The following is a 23,951-nucleotide window of genomic DNA, read 5'->3' as shown; positions in this document are numbered from 1 at the left end:
TTCCTACTCTGCTCACTGCCTCCACTGTCCCCGCCTAAATGCTTGCTGCTAGGCAACCGTGTCCAATTGCAGAAAGATGCCCAGAGGCTTTAAAGTAGCCGACACTGTTGCTTCTTTTGCAGTCACTCACACTCTAAAACAATTTAATTTGACTGGATAAAGATAATTTTCAAATATAATAAAACTGGTCTCTAATTTCTCACACTGTAATTAAATTATATTTAGTTTCTGTGTACAAGGAGATTTATTTAATATTATTATTTGTATTTTTATTTTAATGAAACCCATAGTTAAAAATTGAAGACTGTACTGTACTGGGGTTTTTTTTGGTTGGTTTTACAGCAATGGCAGAACATGGAACCTGGCAAGAGTTCCTGCAAGTTAGGAACATATGCTAGCCATACCAGAGAGATATAACAGCACAGAGGGTTTAAGATGCACTTTTAAAAGGAGTCAGATACAAGTTGATGAGTCAGAAGTTCACTTCTGTTTGATGCATCTATACTTAGCTAAGTTGTTGAGAATATCCTGAAGTTTTCTGTTGTTTTTGCTGCTGTTTGCTGTTGTCATTGTTTAGCCAGCCAATTGTCATCTGTCTGAAACATAAACATGAAGCAGGATTTCTTTTCTACCTTACCTTTGGCTTAGTAATTATGTGGTTGGTTTCTTGCCACATACATAAAATGCAATTAGTGATGTCCATCTGGGCCACTGTAGAGATGATTGGACTTTATGTAAGGATAACACACAAAAACTGACATACAATTCTTTTTTTCTTTTTTCTTTTAGAGATTTGCACAAAGAATTTAGTACTTGGTAAAAGTAAATGGTTGTTTGTTGTTGTTGTTATGGTTGTTTGCAGTTGGTTGTGTGTAGTGTGTATGTATTGGTGCCAGTGTTAATGTCCATCATGTCCCGCATGTATTCATCATGGGTACAGAGGGCAGAAGGAAACTCATGTTTATAGTAAACACCGAAACACAGGACAGACAAAATCAGCAGTGAGAAAACCCTGGAAAGCACCACAGGGCTTTCATCTACTGTAAACATCTGAGTTTTTATCTGAAACATGGACCTGTCCAACACAGTGTGAAAACCCAGTGTGTATAGCAGCACACAGGTAAGGTCTTTTGTACAGTTGGTACAAAAAATGAATTGGTGGGAAAATAACCATAGAAACCAACACAATTGTTTTTTGTTTTTACCAGGCATGAAACATGTTAATTTCATATCTGAAGTTCGTTATATTAACATGTGACTCTACAGGAACTGATTCACTTTTGGCAAAAGCTTCAAGTGGCTGTTATATACGCTGCTATACACACCACATATCAACAAATGTTCACTGTCAAACTCAAAGTTCACTAAATTTGTGTTGTTCTTTATCTGCAACACTTAATTTTTAGTATCAATGCAGAAACAAAGACTACTTCCTGACATATTGCGTGAGCTTAAGATGACTAAACGCTTTGACATATTCTTGATGAAAGGACAAACATATTCATACTCAAACATATGTGTCTACAGGTGAACTAACTAACTCTTCCATGCACTCTATGCTGCTACAGGTTAATGTGACATCTGATCTCACTGAGAGAATATTACATTTATTTTACCCATTCAGAACATCTGGAGCTAATGTTTTATTCTGTGTCTAAAGGCAAAAATAAGTTAAAATTATTAGTTGTTACAGAAGATATTGGATTAAACAAAGAGGATGGAATAAAAAAATAAATACATTTAAAAGATATTAATGGTCATAAACCCAAATTAAGCTGAATTACAGAAATTACTGACATTGTTCTGAAGTCAGTTCCTTGATCAAACTGTCATCAACAACCACTGATCAAAGACCACCACCACCCCGCTCAAACCAGTGTTTGGTACATCTTTCACTATCTTACAACGCAGTGATTGCAGCAAATGTTTCTCCCACTGAAAACGTTACATCCAAATGAACAAAATCAATCTTTTGGTTGATGATTAAGCATGCATCAAGACATTTTTTCTTGATGCTTCAGAAATAAGAATAATATTATTTTTCAAATGTTCAAAAACATCTTCAACACTCCCCTCATAGTGTCACAGTATACACAAAAATATTCCAGATTTTCATTCATTTATTAATTCATCCAAAACCTCAGTGAAGACAGTGAGAATGCTTTTTTCTTCAGTTACCAATCTAAGCAGCTTGGAAAGAAAAGCATCGGGACTCTGTTGTGTTTCTTGAAGACGTTTCACCTCTAATCCAATAGGCTTCTTCAGTTCTAAGAGAAAATGGTGGAGAGTCACAGATTTTTAAGGCCTTTTGGGAGTGTCCCCAAGAGGGTCATGGACCCCCTATTGATCCTCTGCCTATTCACACAAGCCAAGGTGTGAAAACAGGTGTTGGTCACTATCAGCCAAGGTTTTGGGTGAACCCATTGTGAAACATAGCCCCACCCTATCATGTGACTTACTGAGGTCAGAAGGCCCAAGATATGAGTGGGTGTTAACGTGTCTCAAAACTGGATCATAGCCACCCGCTCTGTTCAAGGATGGTCATTCACAGTGGGCGTAGATGACTTCTTTCACTCCTCTTTCAAACCATCCTGTCCCATTCTGTCCAAAATGTGAACATTGGCATCCTCGATAGAGTGATCTTTCCACATCCATGTTTTGTCTGTAGAAACCCTTGTTGTATTTAAAATATGTGGTGGTAAGTAGGGCTGGGCCATATCATACCGTTCACGGTAATACCGGTATAATGTTGGGCAACGATAAGAAAATGAAATATCGCGATAGAATATGGGTAAAACGCGCATGTGCAGTGCCTTTGTTTTCATACACACATGGCGGAAAAAGCATGGCGGCGACGGAGAATGAGAAGGGCGAAAGCGGATCGTTGAATGAAACGGATGAACCAGAATTGGTTTGTAAAAATGCTGCAACTTCAGTGGTGTGGAACTGGTTTGGCTTTTACTCAACAAAGCACTATTTTTGGTAGAGCATGCTAGCGGGCCGTTGTTATTACTGTGTTTTTTGGAAGATACGGCACACTTAAAATCAATCCTTTGATTTGAAAATCGACAGTGCCTCTTATAATCCCGTGTGCTTTATGTTTGAATTCTGGTTGTGTTTACTGACCTCGAAACGATTTTATGTGGTACACAGCGCTCGAAAATCTGTCAAATGTTTTAGTACGACTTTGCTAAGCTACGAACCTGCTTGATGGATTGTCGGAGCATTACGGCTATCATAGGCAGGCGCCTCATGGAGTGATACGTACTGTGCTTCAATATAGTATTACGGTATTGTGTGTGTATAACCTCTTTTTAAGTTTTGTTGATATTATACATGGTTATGCTGAGGATATGTCGGCCACTTTCCCCTGGAAATGCCTTTTGGTTAAACCAGGGGTTGGCAACCTGTGGCTCCAGAGCCGCATGAGGCTCTTTAGTCCTTAAAGTGTGGCTCCGGGTGGTTTGGGAAAATAAATTAGAAGTATTTAGCTGAAGTGTATTTTATTTATGTTAGTTCTTTTTTAACTTGTAGTTTTAGAAATATAAAAATAAAATTATATTCTATTATTTTTTCATCGCTCAAAATAAGAGTCACACTCACGGAAGCCTGTATATCTGCCGAAACGCCGTGCATTTATCGAGACTTCGGATCCACATTGTCAGCAGCTATTCTCCACCGTGAACTATGTTAAAAACAAACACCGCTCACGCCTCACAGATGACAGCTTACAGTCCTGCGTAAAGATAAAAACCCCGATTTGCAGACGCTGTGCGCAGAGGTTCGGGACCAGAAGTCCCATTGTAAACATATTAAGGCAGACCCGACGATGTTTCCATGAACACGCTTTTCAGCATCTCTTTATTGACCACTTTTCACACACGGTTGCTGTACGCATACAGCCGGCTGTAGCTTTTCAGCTCACAGCCCGACACACACCAACACAACAGCATAGGTAGCACAGGCGTAAACGCGGCGAGGCGTGATTGCGGGTGCCGCTCAGGTGCGTCGCCTCCCCTGCAGCGGTGCTGCAGACGATGCCCCGCCACACACATTAACCTGGTAAAATACATATTTAGGCAGAATTTTGCAAATATCTGTTTTTCATCTTTTAGCAGCATAGTGCTTTTTTCCAATTATTTTTTAAAAGTCCGGTCAAGGCTCCAAAAGCCCAAAGGCGATATAACAGTTTTTGTTTGCTACACGGATCATTTTAGTTCAGCTGGGTGTCTTTCCTTTTGTTATATTTCTTTAAGAGTTCAAAATGTGTTAATTACATAAATAAAATGTAATTTTCTCTGTGGCACTTCAAGGATTTCATAAGCAACACACCTTAGTTGTTCACACAAAGCATAAGGTAAAAAAAAAAACAATATATACAGTGTTATCTTCATTTTAGATGTCAAAAAGTATTTGTGGCTCCCAGTGTTTTCTTTTGCGTGGAAACCAGGTCCAAATGGCTCTTTTGGTGTTAAAGGTTGCTGACCCCTGGGTTAAACTTTCAGCAAGTAATTTGCATTTGCACTGTTAATTTTTATATAACTTTAATGCACGTAAAAACAGCTGCTTGTTTAAGTGAAAATACATTGATGCTTTGTTTTTTGCACTAATAAAGTTGTGGAGTTGTAAAGTATTTTGTCTAGTGTCAATTATATCGTCAGTTATATCGTTATCGCAAATTTTCAAATGTATATCGTAAGAAATATTTTTGGTCATATCGCCCTGCTCTAGTGGTAAGGCAGAGGTCTAACAGTGAGAAAATCTGATCGGGGGTGAAGCTGATTCTGTTTTCCAAGGAGTTGTCTTGTTGTAGTCGTTTTCTGACAGTTTCCACTGCCTCAGTTGCAGGTATGCGTGTGAAAAGAACAACCACATCAAAGGACGCTGTGGATTAAGTGTACGTTTGTGGACCTTGTTGGTGAAGTCAGTGGACTTTTTGGTGTGATGAGTGATGTTCCCCACAAGGGGTACTAGGATGCTGGGAGGTTTTGGAAATATTGTAGGTGGCTCAGTTTATACTGGTAACAATGTGTCTGAGTGAGACTCCTTTGTGGACCTTTGGAAGCCCGTAAATACTTGGTATAGAATCCCCTGGGTACAGACGGTAGTATGTAGGGCGGTCAATGACAACAGTGTACCTCCTCTTGTTGGCTGGTAATATAGTGATGTTTTGGTCTTTGCTCAGGGATGTGACGGCCTTCTTTTCTTGTATTGTGAGGTTAGACGGAGGAACTTCTGCACTGAAGAGGGTGGCTGACACCTTCATCCATTAGTCCAGATGCATTTCTTTCCAAGCTCCTTAGATTACTTAGATTACACAGGCATATTCAGTTGCAAAGTTACAAACAATAAATGCAGACGTGGCTAAAATAAAATAGCTGATGTGTTTTAATGTTGACCTGTACTCATTCTAACATGTCACGATGCGAATGGTCACTCAAATCACTTTTTTGGGGCCTTTTTCAGCTTTTTATTTGATAGATTTAGTGAAGAAACAACAGGAAAGCGAGAGCAGAGAGAGAAGACATGCAGCAAAGGGCTGCGGGTCGGACTCGAACCCGGGCCGGCCGCTCTCAACCATATGGCACAAAGGCACCAGGTCAATGCACTGAGCTAAACCGGTGCCCTGCTCAAGGCCCTTTTAGTCAGAAAACATATCTCTGGTGTCATAGTGATTGATAAAACAGCTGGTGAGCTTTCATCTCTTTTAATAATGCTACATTTTCCTCTGGACTTCTTCAAGTTGCTTGAAGACATTTAACCTCTCATCTGAGAAGCTTCTTCAGTTCTAAGGTCAAATGGTGGAGAGTCCACTCACATCCTGGGCCTTTTGACCTCAGGAAGGGTAGAGTGGGGCTAGGTTTCACAGCGGGTTCACCCGAAACCTTGGCTGATTGTGGCCTACACTCGTTTTCACACCTTGACTCGTGTGATTAGGTAGAGGATCAACAGGGGGTACAAGTCCCTCTTGGGGGACATTTCCCTAGGACTTAAATCTGGGACTCAAGCTTCTCGGATGAGAGGTGAAACGCCTTCAAGCAACTTAAAGAAGTCCAGATGCTTTTCTTTCCAAGCTCTTTAGACTTTTATAAGCACTGTGTAATACTAATATGTTTTTGAAATCTAACACATCTTTCTAAATTGAACAACAATTGAACTCCATTATGGTAAAGAACATACACATCACATTAATAGTATCTTTTTAAATGAACCCTCAAACATGCAGAGAAACAGATACATAAACCGCATAAAAGAGAAATCCCACAAACCAAACGTAATACAAAGATTCAAATACTAAAAACAAGTAAAAGTTCATGTGTCTTTTAGAGACAAAACATGTCAGAACAAGGTTAAAGTTTAAAAAACACCAAAATTCAAAATTTCATGGGTATATTAGTACAGTAACTACTGAGGATCCCCACCTTTTTACCGCGTCCTGGTGCAATTCCATCCCACCACCTGTAGAGGTCAGCAAAACACCACATCGTAACATTCCAGCAAACCCACGGCCTATTGCACAGATTATTGAAAGCACAGAGCAGTTCAGTCTCCTGAGATGTGACCCAATCACTTACACATTTCATATGTGGCAATTAATCCTTGTTTAATGAGTGAACACAGACAGCTGGAAGATTATATATCTGTAAAGCCAATTAAACATGTATGTGTTTAAATTATATTATTAATGTAGCAACCAACCACACAGGGAACCTGCCTATATAGAGCTTTGTATGGATGATGTGTTTGTCTGGATGTGAATGCACTTTGATTGTCCAGAACAGAATTTTCCACTAGAGGAATATATTGTTTGTGTAAATACCTCCACTTAATCTTATCTGTTTTCTGTCATATTTGTCCTTCTGGTCTTAGCCTCCTTTGGAAAACAGTGGGATCATTCTCCCGACTGCAAAAAATTTATCCGGAGCATATTTATTATGATCATATGCTAGTTGTATTGTTTGATTAATGGGCTGGCTATGGGTCAGTAACCTCAGTATTGCCACCAGTACATTATTAACGACCAAGGAGAAAGAGGAGGCGAGTGCACAGCTCCGAATGCCCAGTTGAGTGTGTGTTCAGCGTGCGTGTGGTCGAAGGCTGTGCGCCACATCGATGAACGGAAATAGATGAATGGAAAAATATTGCACTTTTATCTTAAACCAATAAGCAGTGGGAAGTGTGGCGCGGGTAAAAATGGCCACATTTAATGTGGTGATTTGTCAAAAGCAGCATGAAAACGGGCCTGCAATAGAAGAGAGTGAGATATAGCTGTGTTTAGCAACATGGACTTGTGTTATTTAGCACAAGGTAGTAAAAATAGTCCTAAATTACTCTGACAAATTAGCTTTAATTGTGTAAGAATGAACATGCATGGCAAAGTGCATGTATATTACTGATGCAAACTCATCACATTGTAAATACACATCCGTACAGGAGCCGGTTTATCCTCTGGCACAAAGTGCATTGTAATGTTATTGTGTCAGTTTAATAAGGAGCTCTTGTTTTCTACTTGCTGTGAGTGACTGCAAAAACATCAAACTAATGTTACTGTGTATCACTCGACTGATGACTGGTAATCTCTGCAGAAGAATGTGCATGTGTATTACTTTAATGTGACAGTGAGCTAATGTGACTTGTGGTTACAAGACAGTACAGTACAGTGTGTGATCAAGGATGCATGCAAAGCCCAGAGAAAGAATGTGAACTATATGTGCTGCCCTAAGGGAGCAGCACTCTATTTTTTCAGATTTTAACTTATTCACTGTTGATTTGTTGTCAATGATTAGAGGACTGATGCTGCTTTAAACATTCAATTTAATTCACTTTTATTCATATAGTACCAAAAATCCCAACAATAGTCTCCTCAAGGTGCTTTACATTGTAAGTTAAAGACCCTTCAATAATACAGAGAAAACCCCAGAAATCAGACGACCTTCTATGAGCAAGCACTCGGTGACAGTGGGAAGGAAAAACTCCCTTTTAACAGGAAGAAACCTCCGGCAGAACCAGGGTCAGGTTGGGGTCAGAAAAGAAAGACAGGATAAAAGACATGCTGTGGAAGAGAGCGAGAGAAAAATAACAAGTAAGATTCAGTGCAGAGAGGTCTATTAACACATAGTGAGTGAGAAAGGTGACTAAATAAGAAGAAAAACTCATTGCGTCATGGGAAGCCCCCAGCAGCCTAGGGTTCAGGGTCACCTGATCCAGCCCTAATTATATGCTTTATCAGCTGTACGTTAGTGCCAGGTTCCCCAAACTGGCATTAAAATCAAGTCAGCCCCAAAAGACTCCCATATTCCTTTAAACACAGAGACATTTACAGATTTTCAAAGAGTGTTTACAACTGTTTACATTTTTCATAGTTAATGTCAGCATTTACAACCACATAACACATACTTTTTTATACAAGTCACACTTTAAAATTTACTGAAACTTAAGTTTACTGCACTGAAATGGACCTTCATTAAGACTTTGTGATTTTAATACCTTTTGGAGCATTTTAATACAGTTATCTGACAAATATAGTGATTTATTCAGCAGTGAATCTGAAATCTGTGCTCTACTTTTGGTGTGGGAAATTCTAGTTTTTGTTTTGTTTTTTTGTATATCACTTTCACCTATAAAGTCTTCGGACACACCTTGGTAATCAAGCTTGCAAGTACTCAAATACATATACATGTCCGTAGATTCCAGGTTTGAAAAATGAAGCCAGTGATTAAACCTGGAATCATGGGTCAGGCGTGGGATATAACGTTCATCAAGGAGCTTTAGAAGTGATGTTTACATTTTAAGGTTTAGGAGTTTTCTGTTTCATTCTAAGATGAATGAGCTCAGCTGCTCTGGGTTAGTGGGAGAACACTGCTGGTGTGAAACAGGTGTAAGTCCTGAGGGGCATGTTAAGGCGGAGGATGCCTTTTGTTTTTGAAGGAATCACATAATCACATGTCCTGCTTAGATGAATGCTGTCTTGTGTGGACATGCATGTTTCACATTTCAATAGAATCAGCTCAGCGTCGTCCTTGTTCTCATGAAAATGTTCCTCCGATTTCATTTTCCAGTTTCCGAGGAACTGGAATGACTTTGAGAGGGGGGTTGGGAAAGCAATCTCTTGGACTAATCGCGTCTAGGAGATTGCTTTGCACAAATTGTTAATTTCTCGTAGCAATTAGTATGTAATTTTTTAGTACAGCATTAAACTGAACCCACTGACATGACAGTTATTAGGTTTCGCTGCTAAAATGATATTTGCAGAGATAATCAGTACAAGGTGAGGAGACACGATCAGTGCCTTACCCACAAACACACTGGTGCTGTTTGTGTCCCCTTCTTTGTGGTGTATTTTTATGCCAACCTCAGGGCAGCATTGAACTTAATGGAAAGCGAAGGCTTGTCCACTATGTTTAGTGTGTGTGTGTGTGTGTGTGTGTGTGTGTGTGTGTGTGTGTGTGTGTGTGTGTGTGTGTGTGTGTCCTACTTGTTCTACATGCTCCCTCTCACTGTGCTTCTCATTCCCTGCAGCTCTGACAGCGTGGACTCATCGCAGCAAATGCGACATGCTGCACTGTGATTGGCTGAATGTGAGCTGTAGCATGGCCCTTTCTCCAATTCAGTGGTGAGGTTATAGTGATGCAAAAACTTTTTATTTTTTTCCCTCCAGACCTGTATTTTTATTTCCACAAATCTATTCTTTGAATTTGTATTCACACACCAAATATGGAATTTGACATAATAGCAAATCCCTGTGAATCACTGTTATTCATCCTGCTGCCGTACTATTTATGCGGGTTCTCTGTGTCCTCCTGTCGCTTGTGTGGGCAGTTTTTTCACGTGTGTCTCTAAGTGTTGTTGTGTTGTGTTTCATGGTCACTGCCCTGTCAGCACCATTTTCTTGTCAAGGTCTCCAAAGAGCTGAAAGTGGACATTTTCTCACTGACAGAAAACACTCGAGAAATATTAGAAACAGACAAATAAAGCTCAACTTTGCCAAGGTCTAACCTCAGTAAGACTATTTAATCTAACTTGATCTGGTCATGGTAAAAGAGTTTCCTCTTCTTCAAAGAAGAAGGTGTACAGAGACAGTGGGCTCAGCATTTAGTGAAGTGGATGTGAATAATGTGCATGGAAGGGACTACAGGTCTAAAAAGGCAAATACCACAAAGTTCTTTTGTTAGAATCTGATCAAAAACTGTGACGGCTTTAATCCAGCTGAGCTTTACTTTATAAATGTTTTGATATCTGAAACAATAAGAGGTAAACGTGACTGACAGCATGTAGAATTACCAATAGGATGGTCAATGATCAGCTGTCAAATGAAATTGACAGGTCGAACCTGGGTATATTAGTGCATGTCTGACCTGCTTTTGGTGTGGAGGTTGCATGTCTGTACCTGTTTGAGCTGGTTGCACTGGTTTTCCTTCACAACACTTGTGTGCTAGATTACTTTGTGATTCACTTCAGGCCTTAAACGAAAACCTCGTTTGAACTTTTTATTGAGAGAGAAGAGTGTGTGACCTATGCCTTCTGGTTGCTGGGCTGGCAGGTTGTCTCTGTTTGTTTGTTTGTTTGTTTGTTTTGTACTGGGAGTGCTCAGTATTTATGGTTGGGTTGCCAGTTATTGGGAAATGCCTTGGCCTAGTTTTCCCAGTATAAAGGCACACTCCTTGCTTCCTTTGAAGAATAACTCCCCCCAGACTGTCTGTTGTAACTCTTCATCAGTAAATCTCATAGTTCAGTCAGACTATCTGGTTAAAAAGTCAGTGTTGTTTAATTTGGTTAATTCTGTTCATTTCAAATTAAATATTTAATTGTTTTTCTATGATTTAATCTCCTGTTATCTGAAGTTCTTTCCTCCTGCTATGTATAGTAGCGTTGCTCTTTTGAGCTTTGCTGGGTTGCTTTTGTGGTGGTGTGGTGAACACGGTACACAGATTTTGTTCCCACAGAATTTCTGTGGTTGTGAGGTTGTTGCCCAGGTGTTGGACACTCCCTAACTTCATCAGTCATTAGTGCATAACAAACACAAAGAACAAGGGCTGAGCTACTTTGGTGGTGATAAGGTCTCAGTGGCCTAGTCAGTGGTTGCTAGGGAAAAATGCTTTTTTAGGATCTGTTGCCAAGTTGTTCCTGGAGGTAGATGTTACCAAGTGAAGTAGGTCATAAAGAAGGTGCTGCAGCAAAATCTCCATGTGGTTGCTCTGATTGCTGGCACATTGCTACAGGCGCGTAGTTTGTGGACAAGTTGCCATCTTCCATGCAAAAAAATGCCAACAACGACAACCCGCTTAGAACCTACAGCAAGTGCGTGGTGGTTTTCAGCGCAGCACCGTATATACCTTATGTACACAATATACACTTTTCTCTTGTGGCTGTGGTTATCAGGAGTCACTGAGTCTCTAGTCTTGCATTAATGAGGATCTGGCTAACTGCATCAGTTTCATAGGGACCACGAGCAATAACTCACAGCTGGCTAAGAAATACACATTTTTCGCTTTGCAACTAGTGGTTGTCATATGGTTGCTCACTGGTCTCCTGCCTTGTCTGACTGAACTGGTCAGAGAGAGACGGAGAGACGTCGCCACTTTCAGGGATTTAAATAAAGCTGCTGGGTTAGAATATGGGTCACAAGTCACCAAAACTTGTGGTTTCTTTTCATATCTTTGCTTTTCCTCTGTGCATATAGGATTCAAGTAGTCTTTGCTTAAGACAGGTGAAAAAAAAACCAGTTGTCCTATAGTGTTGTCCACTATTGGACTTGCAATGGAGTAATGTTTTTCCTGTCATGTTATTTCCTGTCACATGACTGAAAACCACAGATAAGCCATTGTAAGGAGCCATTTTCGAGGGCCATTACCAACAGTTTAGGAACAGTAGCAGCAGTACTACTACTGTCACGTTAGCTGCATAATGATTTCAACCATTGTGTGATCTTGTTGTGAAACACTTTAAAAATGCCATTCCCTGCCGTAATGCATCATATGTAATAGAGCAGCTGATGAAAATGGTGAGGCGGCTGCATTAACAGGTGACTATGCTCTGTCACATCACAAGATCAGGGACAATGGGTGTGGTGTCTTTGGCTCTAAGGACAGTGCTTTTGGTCAGGGATTATTTGTCTTCATGTTCTAGAAAATTCGAGGGTGAGGTCTCAGACTTGCGTGATTTCAAGTGTGCCACTTCTGTTAAAAAAGGGCATGTGAAAGCAAATTGTTTCATATAAAAACAAAACAAGTCAATGTGAAATCTGCTGTGTTAGTGGTTTCACTTGCAAGTGTGGTTTCTGGCTTATTTTTTGTTTCTGAAGCCTGTGCAGAACTCCCCTCTGATGCTGCTGACTCACTTTCTATATAAGATGTTTTATTTCTTTGACAGAAAATCTTCTTTGAGAAGATGCCTACTGGAATCTTGAGGGACTCTGGTGCTGTAAGGATGTTTATTCACATGTTAGTAATCCCTTTTGTCAGAGAGAAGTCCAATACTGGTGATTCAGGGTATGGGGTTGGGATTGTCTGTTCCATTGAATGGGGTGCATCTGGTTCAGGGGAAAGTGTGTATGGCAGCGCGTCCTGCGTTGAGTTGAGCTACGAAGTAAAGTTGGTAAGCTAGGGTGAACATTTAGCTGGATGCTCCTTCAGCGACAGTTATAAATCCCGTCCCTTAAAAAAAATAAAATAAAAAAATGCACGAGCTGAGCGTGAAGAGACCTTCCTAGAAATGTTTGCAGTTTGTGCTGTGATGCAAGCTAGGGCATGTGCAATTTGAGAATCCAGATGAAGCAAGTGTGAAGGGAGAACCAGCTTCCTCTTCGGTGTTTAACACGCAGAGCTGGTAGAGTACGTCTACTTCCTTACAATGGTCTACTGGTATTCCCTAAGGTTTGGGAAGTTCAGTTTTCCTTGTGGTTTCTGTGTCAGAGTGTTCAGCCTGTCATTGTTGCAGACTTGCATGGTGGGTTCTGATTGGGGGAATCAGGCAGCACTTTATGTACAGTTAAAAAACACTGAAACTCTTAGATAGTCAGAGACTTTGTTCAGCCACCTGCAAGTAACGTGTTGCTGCTAATAAACAGCTTTCCAAGTTTGTTTGGTGATACACCTTCACAAACTCGCATTATTCAACACAACAGAGGTTGGAAGGCCAAATCAAACAATCAAATAGTGTTTTCACTGGGTGTCGGCTGACAGGTGTAATCATTTGTATGCACGCCTCCAGGTATGTTACTCTTAATACAATCAGGGTGAGGTGTGGCCACAACAAACTGAGCTGTTTGTTGTAGAATGGTTTCTGTGCCAAGAACAAAAAGGAGCTGATGCAATTGTTATGCCTGGCCAGGTGACCCCATGTCTTCTCATCCTGCAGCTGTTGTGTGTAAGCAGGGTGCTGCTAAGGTTGAGGTAGTTTTATTTTGCGCTGAGAGTTTACTTCGTCTGTGTTTTGTTGTCCCCAACTTTGTGGGAGGGGATGTGACAGCCCCACCAATTTTGTCTGCTGGGTCAGCAGATTGTCTATGTTATGTGTTGCAGGTGCTGCAGTAGATGATGTTGGATCATCAGGGATTGGGAACACTCTGGAGCCCAGTGTTCCCAGTATAAAAACACACTCCATGTGCTCCCTCAGAAGAAGACTCTGCCTGCACTGCATGTCCTGTATATCAGTTTTATCTTTCAATCAAGCTACATCCCACTCACAGTGCTAACACACATGCCAACACTACTGACTTGCTCACGGACTTATCTCTGATAACTTTAGTTAGATTCAGTAATTTCAAATAAAAGATTTTGTTATTTTGTTTGAGCTATGGTGTCACTTCCCACTGTCTTTCATGTCTTTCAAGCCATGAATTACACAAATACATTAACTTGAATTATTAGGATATAAATTAGCGACTAATATTCCATGTAGGTTTTTAGGTTTTGCAATCAACCTGCAAAAAAGTGAAAATCCATTAATTCAAAATTCCTCTGATTTCTTAAATATCTTTAAAGCTTTACTCTTTTTTTGAGAGTATCGGGCAGCTTGGACATCCATATTCAAATAGTTGAACATCAAGAATTATATATATATAGAATTAGAAATGGTGTAGTTTCATCCAGAAGCAAATCCTTGTGTTCCGTTGTTTTCATTCAAATTCCATTGTTTTGATTCAAATTCCATTGTTTTGATTCAAATTCCATTGTTTTGATTCAAATTCCATTGTTTTGATTCAAATTCCATTGTTTTGATTCAAATTCCATTGTTTTGATTCAAATTCTGTTCTGTTCATTCTATTTCCATTGTTTTCATTCAAATTCCATTGTTTTGATTCAAATTCTGTTCTGTTCATTCTAATTCCGTTGTTTTCATTCAAATTCCGTTGTTTTCATTCTAATTCTGTTGTTTTCATTCTAATTCTGTTGTTTGTTTTAAACTTCCATTGTTTTGATTCAAATTCTGTTCTGTTCATTCAAATTCCATTGTTTTGATTCAAATTCCATTGTTTTGATTCAAATTCTGTTCTGTTCATTCTATTTCCATTGTTTTCATTCAAATTCCATTGTTTTGATTCAAATTCTGTTCTGTTCATTCTAATTCCGTTGTTTTCATTCAAATTCCGTTGTTTTCATTCTAATTCCGTTGTTTTCATTCTAATTCTGTTGTTTGTTTTAAACTTCCATTGTTTTGATTCAAATTCTGTTCTGTTCATTCTATTTCCATTGTTTTCATTCAAATTCCATTGTTTTGATTCAAATTCTGTTCTGTTCATTCAAATTCCGTTGTTTTCATTCAAATTCCGTTGTTTTCATTCTAATTCCGTTGTTTTCATTCTAATTCTGTTGTTTGTTTTAAACTTCCATTGTTTTCATTCAAATTCCATTGTTTTCATTCAAATTCTGTTCTGTTCATTCTAATTCCGTTGTTTTCATTCAAATTCTGTTGTTTTCATTCTAATTCTGTTGTTTGTTTTAAACTTCCATTCCATACATATGCAATAATACTAAGTGCAATAATCCTTTCTGTCATCGTTGTATTTTTACTCAGTTGTATATAGTATTTGTATTTGTATTCTATTTTTATCTTATTGTATATTTATTTTATTTTATTCTACTGTATATAGTATTTTATTTTATTCTATTCTGTACAGTTGTGTACTGTATTTATTCTTATTGAATTCTAATTTTTGTGGTGTATTCATAATTGTCTCTGGTACATTTGTTGTATGGGCAGTATGTGTTCACTGTTTGATTGTGTAATCACGTGTTACGCACTGGCAATGCATGCCGGTAGATGGTAATACAGGAAGTAAAAGAGATGGTCTTACCGCACACAGTGGTCCCGCGTACTTATTCAGATTCAGAGTAAGAATCACACATGGTGTCAGAAGTGCTGTGTGACTCGTAAGACTCCATACATCTGCCGAGTGTGAGGAGAAGGGGAAGGTGGAAACAAAATGCCGAATGACGACGTAGACGATCGTCCGAGGGCAGGAGTTAGCACCGCGGCTAGCACTCCCAGCGCTACGTTTAGCATCCAACCACCGGAGCCCTTTGATTTTTCCAAACCACACGAATGGACAAGATGGGTCCGTCGCTTCGAGAGATTCCGTCAGGCAAGTAATCTGTCTGCGAGCTCGGAGGAAAATCAAGTGAACACTCTCATATATTGTATGGGAGACGAAGCGGATGACGTCCTGAGAGGACTAAAGTTAAGTGATGTAGACCAACGGGACTATGCTAAAGTGAGAGATAGCTTCCACAACTTTTTCATTGTCAGGAAAAATGTTGTTTATGAGCGCGCACGTTTTAATATGCGCAAACAAGAGCCGAATGAGACTGTTGATGCATTCGTGACTGCCTTGCATGCATTAGCAGAGCACTGTAACTACGGACCGCTCCACGATGAGCTGATAAGAGACAGAATAGTAGTGGGCTTGGCCGACACGAGGCTGTCTGAGCGCATGCAGATGGAAAAAGACTTGGACTTGGATAAAGCTATAAATATGGCCAGGCAGTCAGAAGAAATCAAAAAGCAACAGTCAGCTTTGAGAAGTGAAACAAATGTAATGCATGTAAATGCGAAAACAGTTGACAGAGTGATACAAAAGCACGACAAAACAAAGTTCAACATGTTCAAAAATAAAACTGTCAAAACACAACAGCAATATAGCAAGAGACAAAGTAACAAATGCTACAAGTGCGGAGGCTCTCCACATCAGAAACCTGAGTGCCCAGCAAATGATGCAAAATGTCATTTATGTGGAAAAAAAGGTCACTACCAGCGAGTCTGCAGACAAAGCAAGACAGTGCAAAGTATTGAGGAGGAAGAGGAGCAAGGTTTCTTCCTAGGCTCAGTTTCCAGTGACGGCCAGGCGTGGACAGCCAACATACAAGTGAAAGATGCAAAAATCACTTTCAAACTGGATACTGGAGCAGATGTGACTGTAATAGCTGACTCGGACTTATCAAAGATTTTTGCTAACGAACACAGACCAGTTCTCCAGCAGCCAGAAAAACCTTTGTTAGGCCCTGGAAAAACACCACTGGACGTTGCAGGTTTTACAAAGCTACAGCTCAACTACGGAGCGAAACAGACAACAGAGAAGGTCTATGTTGTAAGAAACCTGAGCACTCCACTGCTAGGCCTGCCCGCCATTACAGCTCTTGGCCTGCTGGTGCGAGTTGACGCGGTTTCAATGGACACTCTGAAGACTACTTACCCTAAACTTTGCAATGGTCTAGGGAAAGTGCAGAGGGCCTATCACATTAAACTCAAACCGAATGCTGTGCCGTACTCACTCAAAACTCCGCGAAGGCTTCCTCTGCCTCTGATGGGAAGGGTAAAAGAGGAACTCCAACGAATGGAAGAGCTTGGTGTCATTACCCGAGTTGAGGAACCAACGGATTGGTGTGCCGGCATGGTTGTTGTTCCAAAGAAAAACAGCCCTAGGCTAAGACTTTGCGTAGACTTTACCGGACTAAATGAGTATGTGTGCAGGGAAAAATATGTGCTGCCATCGGTTGAACAAAGTCTCGGAATGCTCGCAGGAGCCAAAGTGTTTAGCAAACTGGATGCCAACATGGGCTTCTGGCAGATTCCCCTGTCCGATGAGTCTGCCAAACTCACCACCTTCATCACACCCTTTGGGCGGTTCCACTTTAACCGCCTACCGTTTGGGATCAACTCAGCGCCCGAACACTTTCAGCGCATGATGGCGGAGGTCATCGAGGGTCTCGAAGGAGTGGTGTGTCACATTGACGATGTGTTGGTGTGGGGACGTAACCATCAGGAGCACGATTCCCGTCTCCATGCTACACTGCAAAGACTGGAAAAAGCAGGCATAACGCTGAATGTTGAAAAATGCGAGCTCTCCCAGAGCAAGGTTGCTTTCTTGGGTCACATCATAGCGGATACAGGAATCAGTCCTGACCCGAAGAAAATGGAGGCAATTACAGAAATGACAGAGCCAACTAATGTGTCAGAGTTGCGCAGTTTTCTGGGCATGGTGAATCAAGTGGGCAAGTTCATCCCCCATTTAGCTGAAAAAGACAAAGCCCTGCGAGATCTTCTTTCCAAAAAGAACGCATGGTATTGGGGAACTGACCAAGTGAGAGCTTTCAAAACATTACGAGATGCCCTGACCTCACCCCCAGTGCTCGCAATGTATGACCCCAACAGAGACATTAAAGTATCAGCAGATGCTTCATCCTATGGTCTCGGAGGTGTTCTTTTGCAGCTGTGGGAAGAAGGATGGCGACCAGTGGCGTATGCATCGAGGTCCCTTTCTCCTACAGAACAACGATACGCACAAGTGGAAAAAGAGGCACTGGCATCTACATGGGCGTGTGAGCGTTTTTGTGATTTCCTGATTGGTAAACATTTTTGTCTTGAAACGGACCACAAACCTCTCGTTTCCTTACCGGGAGGACAAGCTCTGGATCTCTTGCCACCCAGGATCCAGCGATTCAGAATGAGACTCATGCGTTACTCGTACACTGTGCAGTACGCCCCAGGGAAATCGCTCTGGACAGCAGATACTTTGTCCCGCTCACCTCTGAAAAAACCAATGAACCTGTCAGACAAAGAGCTAATGGAAAGCACAGACATATATGTCGACAGTATTGTAGCAAACATGCCTGTCAGTTCATCATATATGCAAACACTGAAGGAACAACTGAAAAGCGACAGTGTGTGTGCTCGCGTCATGGACATGTGCACCGAAGGCTGGCCAGAACATGCAAAACAAGAGCCTTTACTGCGAAATTACTGGCCTGACCGAGCCACGCTCACTGTTGAAGACGGCCTTTTGTTAAAGGACACACGGCTTGTCATCCCACCTGATGAAGACCCTGGAGCGGTTGGTCCTGGCTCAGCTTCGGCGCCTAACAAGCTCATCACTGGACCCACTTCAGTTTGCCTACCAGCCTGGCATTGGCGCGGATGATGCCGTCATTCACCTCCTACATCGTTCCCTCGCTCACCTGGAGACCGCTGGAAGCACTGTGAGAATCATGTTCTTTGATTTCTCCAGTGCCTTCAACACTATTCTTCCCTCGGTTCTGAAGGACAAGCTGGAGAACTCTGGAGTGGACCATCACCTCACTACCTGGATTTTGGACTACCTCACCGACCGACCACAGTATGTGAGGACTCAGGGCTGTGTGTCGGACAGGGTCGTCTGCAGTACGGGGGCCCCACAGGGAACGGTTCTGGCTCCGTTCCTCTTCACCATCTACACTGCAGACTTCTCCCACAATTCCACCCAGTGCTTCCTGCAGAAGTTCTCTGATGACTCTGCAATAGTCGGCCTCATCACTGATGGGGACGACAAGGAGTACAGAGGTCTGACCCAAGACTTTGTGGACTGGTGCCAGCTGAACTACCTCCAGATCAACGCCAGTAAAACCAAGGAACTGGTGGTAGACTTCCGCAGGCACAAGCATTCTCCACTGCAACCACTGAACATCCAGGGTATGGACATTGAGGCTGTGGACAGCTACAGGTACCTTGGTGTTCATCTGAACAACAGACTGGACTGGACTCATAACTCAGACGCCCTCTACAGGAAAGGGCAGAGCAGGCTGTACCTGCTGCGGAGACTCAGGTCGTTTGGGGTGGAGGGCCCACTCCTGAAGACCTTCTATGACTCTGTGGTGGCTTCTGCTATCTTTTATGGTGTGGTCTGCTGGGGCGGCAGCATCTCTGCTGGGGACAGGAAGAGACTGAACAGGGTGATCCGAAGGGCCAGCTCTGTTCTAGGATGCCCTCTGGACCCAGTGGAGGTGGTGAGTGACAGGAGAATGGCGGCTAAGCTGTCATCCCTGTTGGACAACGTCTCCCACCCCATGCAGCAGACTGTGACAGCACTGAGCAGCTCCTTCAGTGGGAGACTGCGGCACCCACGGTGTGGGACGGAGAGATTTCGCAGGTCTTTCCTCCCCACTGCTGTCAGACTCCATAACAAAGACTTTAACTGAACAAACACACACATCCACACATGTGCAATAACACTAAGTGCAATAATCTTTTCTGGCATCGTTGTATTTTTACTCAGTTGTATATAGCATTCGTATTCTATTTTTATCTTATTGTATATTTTTATTCTATTTTATTCTACTGTATATAGTATATTATTTTATTCTATTCTGTACAGCTGTGTACTGTATTTATTCTTATTGTATTCTAATTTTTGCGTCATAACTTTTGCACTGTCCACTTCCTGCTGTGACAAAACAAATTTCCCACGTGTGGGACTAATAAAGGTTATCTTATCTTATCTTATCTTATTCCTTCAGCAATGAGAAACGAGGTGCTGGAAAAACTACACAAAGGACATCAAGGTGTTGTAAAATGTAAAGCTCGTGCACGCCAAACAGTGTGGTGGCCCGGGCTGAGTCAACAAATCTCTGAGATGGTGCTCAAGTGCAAAACGTGTATTCAAGAAAGACACAATAACAGTGAGCCACTCATGCCAACAGAATACCCTGCCCGCCCATGGCAGAGAGTGGGCACAGAGCTGGGAGGGAAAACTTACCTTCTCGCTGTTGACTATCACTCTAGATTTGTTGAGATTGCTTTGTTAAACAGGACAAAATCAAACGATGTCATTACTCACCTGAAATCTTTCTTTGCCCGTCACGGCATCCCAGAGGTCCTCATGTCTGATAATGGGCCACAGTATTCAGGTCAAATCTTTACAGACTTTGCAGCAGCATACGGCTTCAAACACATCACAAGCAGTCCCAAGTTTCCGCAAAGTAATGGAGAAGCAGAACGTGCTGTGCAGACTGTAAAAAATCTTCTGAAAAAAGCAGCTGATCCTTATCTAGCTCTTCTTGCCTATAGAGCTACACCACTGCAGTCCGGATACAGCCCTGCAGAGCTTTTAATGGGCAGACGTCTGCGAACCACACTGCCGATGCTTCCATCGCAGCTGGAGCCCACACTGCCGGACAACGCACTGCTCGCTCGAAAGGAAAGGGAGAAGAGGATGATGGACATGGCAAACTTCAACAGGCGCCACCGCGCAAAACCTTTATGCAGCCTGTCCCCAGGAGAGCAAGTTTGGGTGACTGATGTCAAAACTACAGGCACTGTTATCCAAAATCACTCTACACCCCGATCATACACAGTGGAGTTACCACAAGGGACTGTGAGGCGTAATCGTGTGCATTTGATTCCTTTAAGTTCACCTGTGCATGAACCTGCTAATGTGCCTGTGTTGCAGAAGCCTCAAACACCCAGTGTGATCCCTGCTACACCTGTTAACACTGATGTGGTCAGAACCAAGTCAGGGAGGCCAATAGTTAAACCTAAAAAGTTAGATCTGTAAGAAAAAAAAAAGGTTGTTGTTATGTAACTGTGTTATAATGGTTTTGTAGAGCACAGTAAAATAAAGCTAAAAAGAGTTGTTAAGAAAAGAAAAGAACAAGAAAACAAAAACAAAAGGTTAAAAATGTAATGCAGATTGTTTGCCAGATGTTCTTGTATGGCTTTGAAAAAGAGAAGTTCTGTCCTGAGAAAAGGAATATTCTGTTTTTGTTTAAAAGGGGAGATGTGGTGTATTCATAATTGTCTCTGGTACATTTGTTGTATGGGCAGTATGTGTTCACTGTTTGATTGTGTAATCACGTGTTACGCACTGGCAATGCATGCCGGTAGATGGTAATACAGGAAGTAAAAGAGATGGTCTTACCGCACACAGTGGTCCCGCGTACTTATTCAGATTCAGAGTAAGAATCACACAATTTTTGCCTCATAAATTTTGCACTGTCCACTTCCTGCTGTGACAAAACAAATTTCCCACGTGTGGGACTAATAAAGGTTATCTTATCTTATCTTATCTTATCTTATCTTTTCATTCTAATTCTGTTGTTTGTTTTAAACTTCCATTGTTTTCATTCAAATTCCATTGTTTTGATTCAAATTCTGTTCAGGGGCCTGTTCTTCGTACAGCGCTAAGTGAGTTAGCTGGATGAGATTGTTGACGATTTCGCGTGATCCTGGATCGTTCGGTTCCCCGAAGCCCATCCGGGACTTGCTGTCATAGCAACAGAGCCGTAAGCGTAAACCTGCTGGGGAGCAGGTTTACTTTATGTAAACAGGATTAGATCGCGGCCACGCAGGTATGTCCGCGTCATTCATACGAAAGCAACAGCGATATTCCACCACTGTTTCACCATAAATAAATAACATCAATGTAACTAAAGACAATGCAGCACCTGATCCATTTATTGATTTCACACAGGTCATTTCCTAAAAAAGGGAAATGTACTATTAACATTCTATTACATGTATGTGATTATTACAGATTTAATTCATATTTCAGAGTAGCAATTGTAAATTACTTCGTGTAATCAAGATGAGAGACCACGGCTATAAAAGCGAAGGTGGATTTGGGAAGTCTGTCGCAGCCATGTCCTGTCCGTTTACGCGAGCAGCCCATTGCGGAAGGTGCAAGATTGATAAGGAGAGTCCTCAGAATTCAGCGTATATTGCGGGACAGACAGGATCCTTTAGCTCAGCGCGACAGTGTGCTCATAGAGAGATATCGATTTTCCCGTGAGGGTATTATTTACTTAACCAACTTGTTGACGAGGGGGTGCAGGACCACCACCTGTCTTTTGTTGCTCTGCCCTTTTCTTGGTTGCTGTTATAAACAAACAGATTATTCCAGGGTCTCTTTCCAAGAGACTAAAAGCAATATAAGTGATAAATATTACCATTCTGTAGGATATTCTTATATTTCACTTTTACCTGTTCCCATGTTCTAGTGGGTCCTGTCGTGGCTCTAATGTGAAAGAGGATAAAATATAACATATTATAATATAATGTAATATAATATTGGATAATATAGTGTAATATAATAAATCTACCCTACCGCCTACTGGTGTTGGCCAGAGGGGCCGATGGCGCGATATGGCAGCCTGGCTTCTGTCAGTCTGCCCCAGGGCAGCTGTGGCTACAACCGTAGCTGCCTCCACCAGTGTGTGAATGTGAGAGTGACTGAATAGTGGCATTGTAAAGCGCTTTGGGTGCCTTGAAAAGCGCTATATCAATCCACTCCATTATTATTGTTATTATTAAATTACTTACGAGTTTGATTTGTCAGCAACTTTCTGCCAGCCCTCGCTCCTTGCTTTTGCAGCCTTTGCAGTGTTCCCTTGCGTTCTGATTAAACTCTGAAACTCCTGAAATCCCTCACTCAAGAGTTCTTGCTCTGCTGCCGAAAAATACCGAGCCGAGCGCGCTCCGTCGACATTTTCGCCGACCAATCAGAGGGTTGCCGATCAATGTTTCTACTATCGATGCGTAGCCCCTTTTACGACACCCAGTGATGTCACATTACTGCGTCCAGCTGTACTAATCGTCAACAGCAGGTGTGTTCGGGGAACCGGATTAGCGCGCTCACGGTTAGCGCGATGGTTTGGTCTTGGATGTTTCATTTGATCTTGGATGTAGTAAGCGACGTACGAAGCACAGGGCCCTGTTCATTCTAATTCCGTTGTTTTCATTCAAATTCCGTTGTTTTCATTCTAATTCTGTTGTTTGTTTTAAACTTCCATTATTTTCATTCAAATTCTGTTGTTTTCATTCAAATTCTGTTCTTTTCATTCTATTTCCATTGTTTTCATTCAAATTCCATTGTTTTGATTCAAATTCTGTTCTGTTCATTCTAATTCCGTTGTTTTCATTCAAATTCCGTTGTTTTCATTCTAATTCTGTTGTTGTCATTCAAATTCCATTCTTTTGATTCAAATTCTGTTCAGGGGCCTGTTCTTCGTACCGCGCTAAGTGAGTTAGCTGGATGAGATTGTTGACGATTTCGCGTGATCCTGGATTGTTCGGTTCCCCGAAGCCCATCCGGGACTTGCTGTCATAGCAACAGAGCCGTAAGCGTAAACCTGCTGGGGAGCAGGTTTACTTTATGTAAACAGGATTAGATCGCGGCCACGCAGGTATGTCCGCGTCATTCATACGAAAGCAACAGCGATATTCCACCACTGTTTCACCATAAATAAATAACATCAATGTAACTAAAGATAATGCAGCACTTGATCCTTTTATTGATTTCACACAGATACATACAGGTCATTCCCTAAAAAAGGGAAATGTACTATTAACATTCTATTACATGTATGTGATTATTACAGATGTAATTCATATTTCAGAGTAGTAATTGTAAATTACTTCGTGTAATCAAGATGAGAGACCACGGCAAGCGAAGGTGGATTTGGGAAGTCTGTCGCAGTCATATCCTGTCCGTTTACGCGAGCAACCCATTGCGGAAGGTGCAAGATTGATAAGGAGAGTCCTCAGAATTCAGCGTATATTGCGGGACAGACAGGATCCTTTAGCTCAGCGCGACAGTGTGCTCATAGAGAGATATCGATTTTCCCGTGAGGGTATTATTCACTTAACCAACTTGTTGACGAGGGGGTGCAGGACCACCACCTGTCTATTTTTTTGCTCTGCCCTTT

The sequence above is a fragment of the Aulonocara sp. 'chitande type north' Nkhata Bay genome, linkage group LG18 (genome assembly GCF_057382095.1).
Source record: "Aulonocara sp. 'chitande type north' Nkhata Bay isolate Kocher_YH1m ecotype deep benthic linkage group LG18, A_spYH_male_GT1.1, whole genome shotgun sequence".
In the NCBI taxonomy this organism is placed as follows: domain Eukaryota; kingdom Metazoa; phylum Chordata; class Actinopteri; order Cichliformes; family Cichlidae; genus Aulonocara; species Aulonocara sp. 'chitande type north' Nkhata Bay.
Note: the sequence above shows the minus strand (reverse complement) of the source record.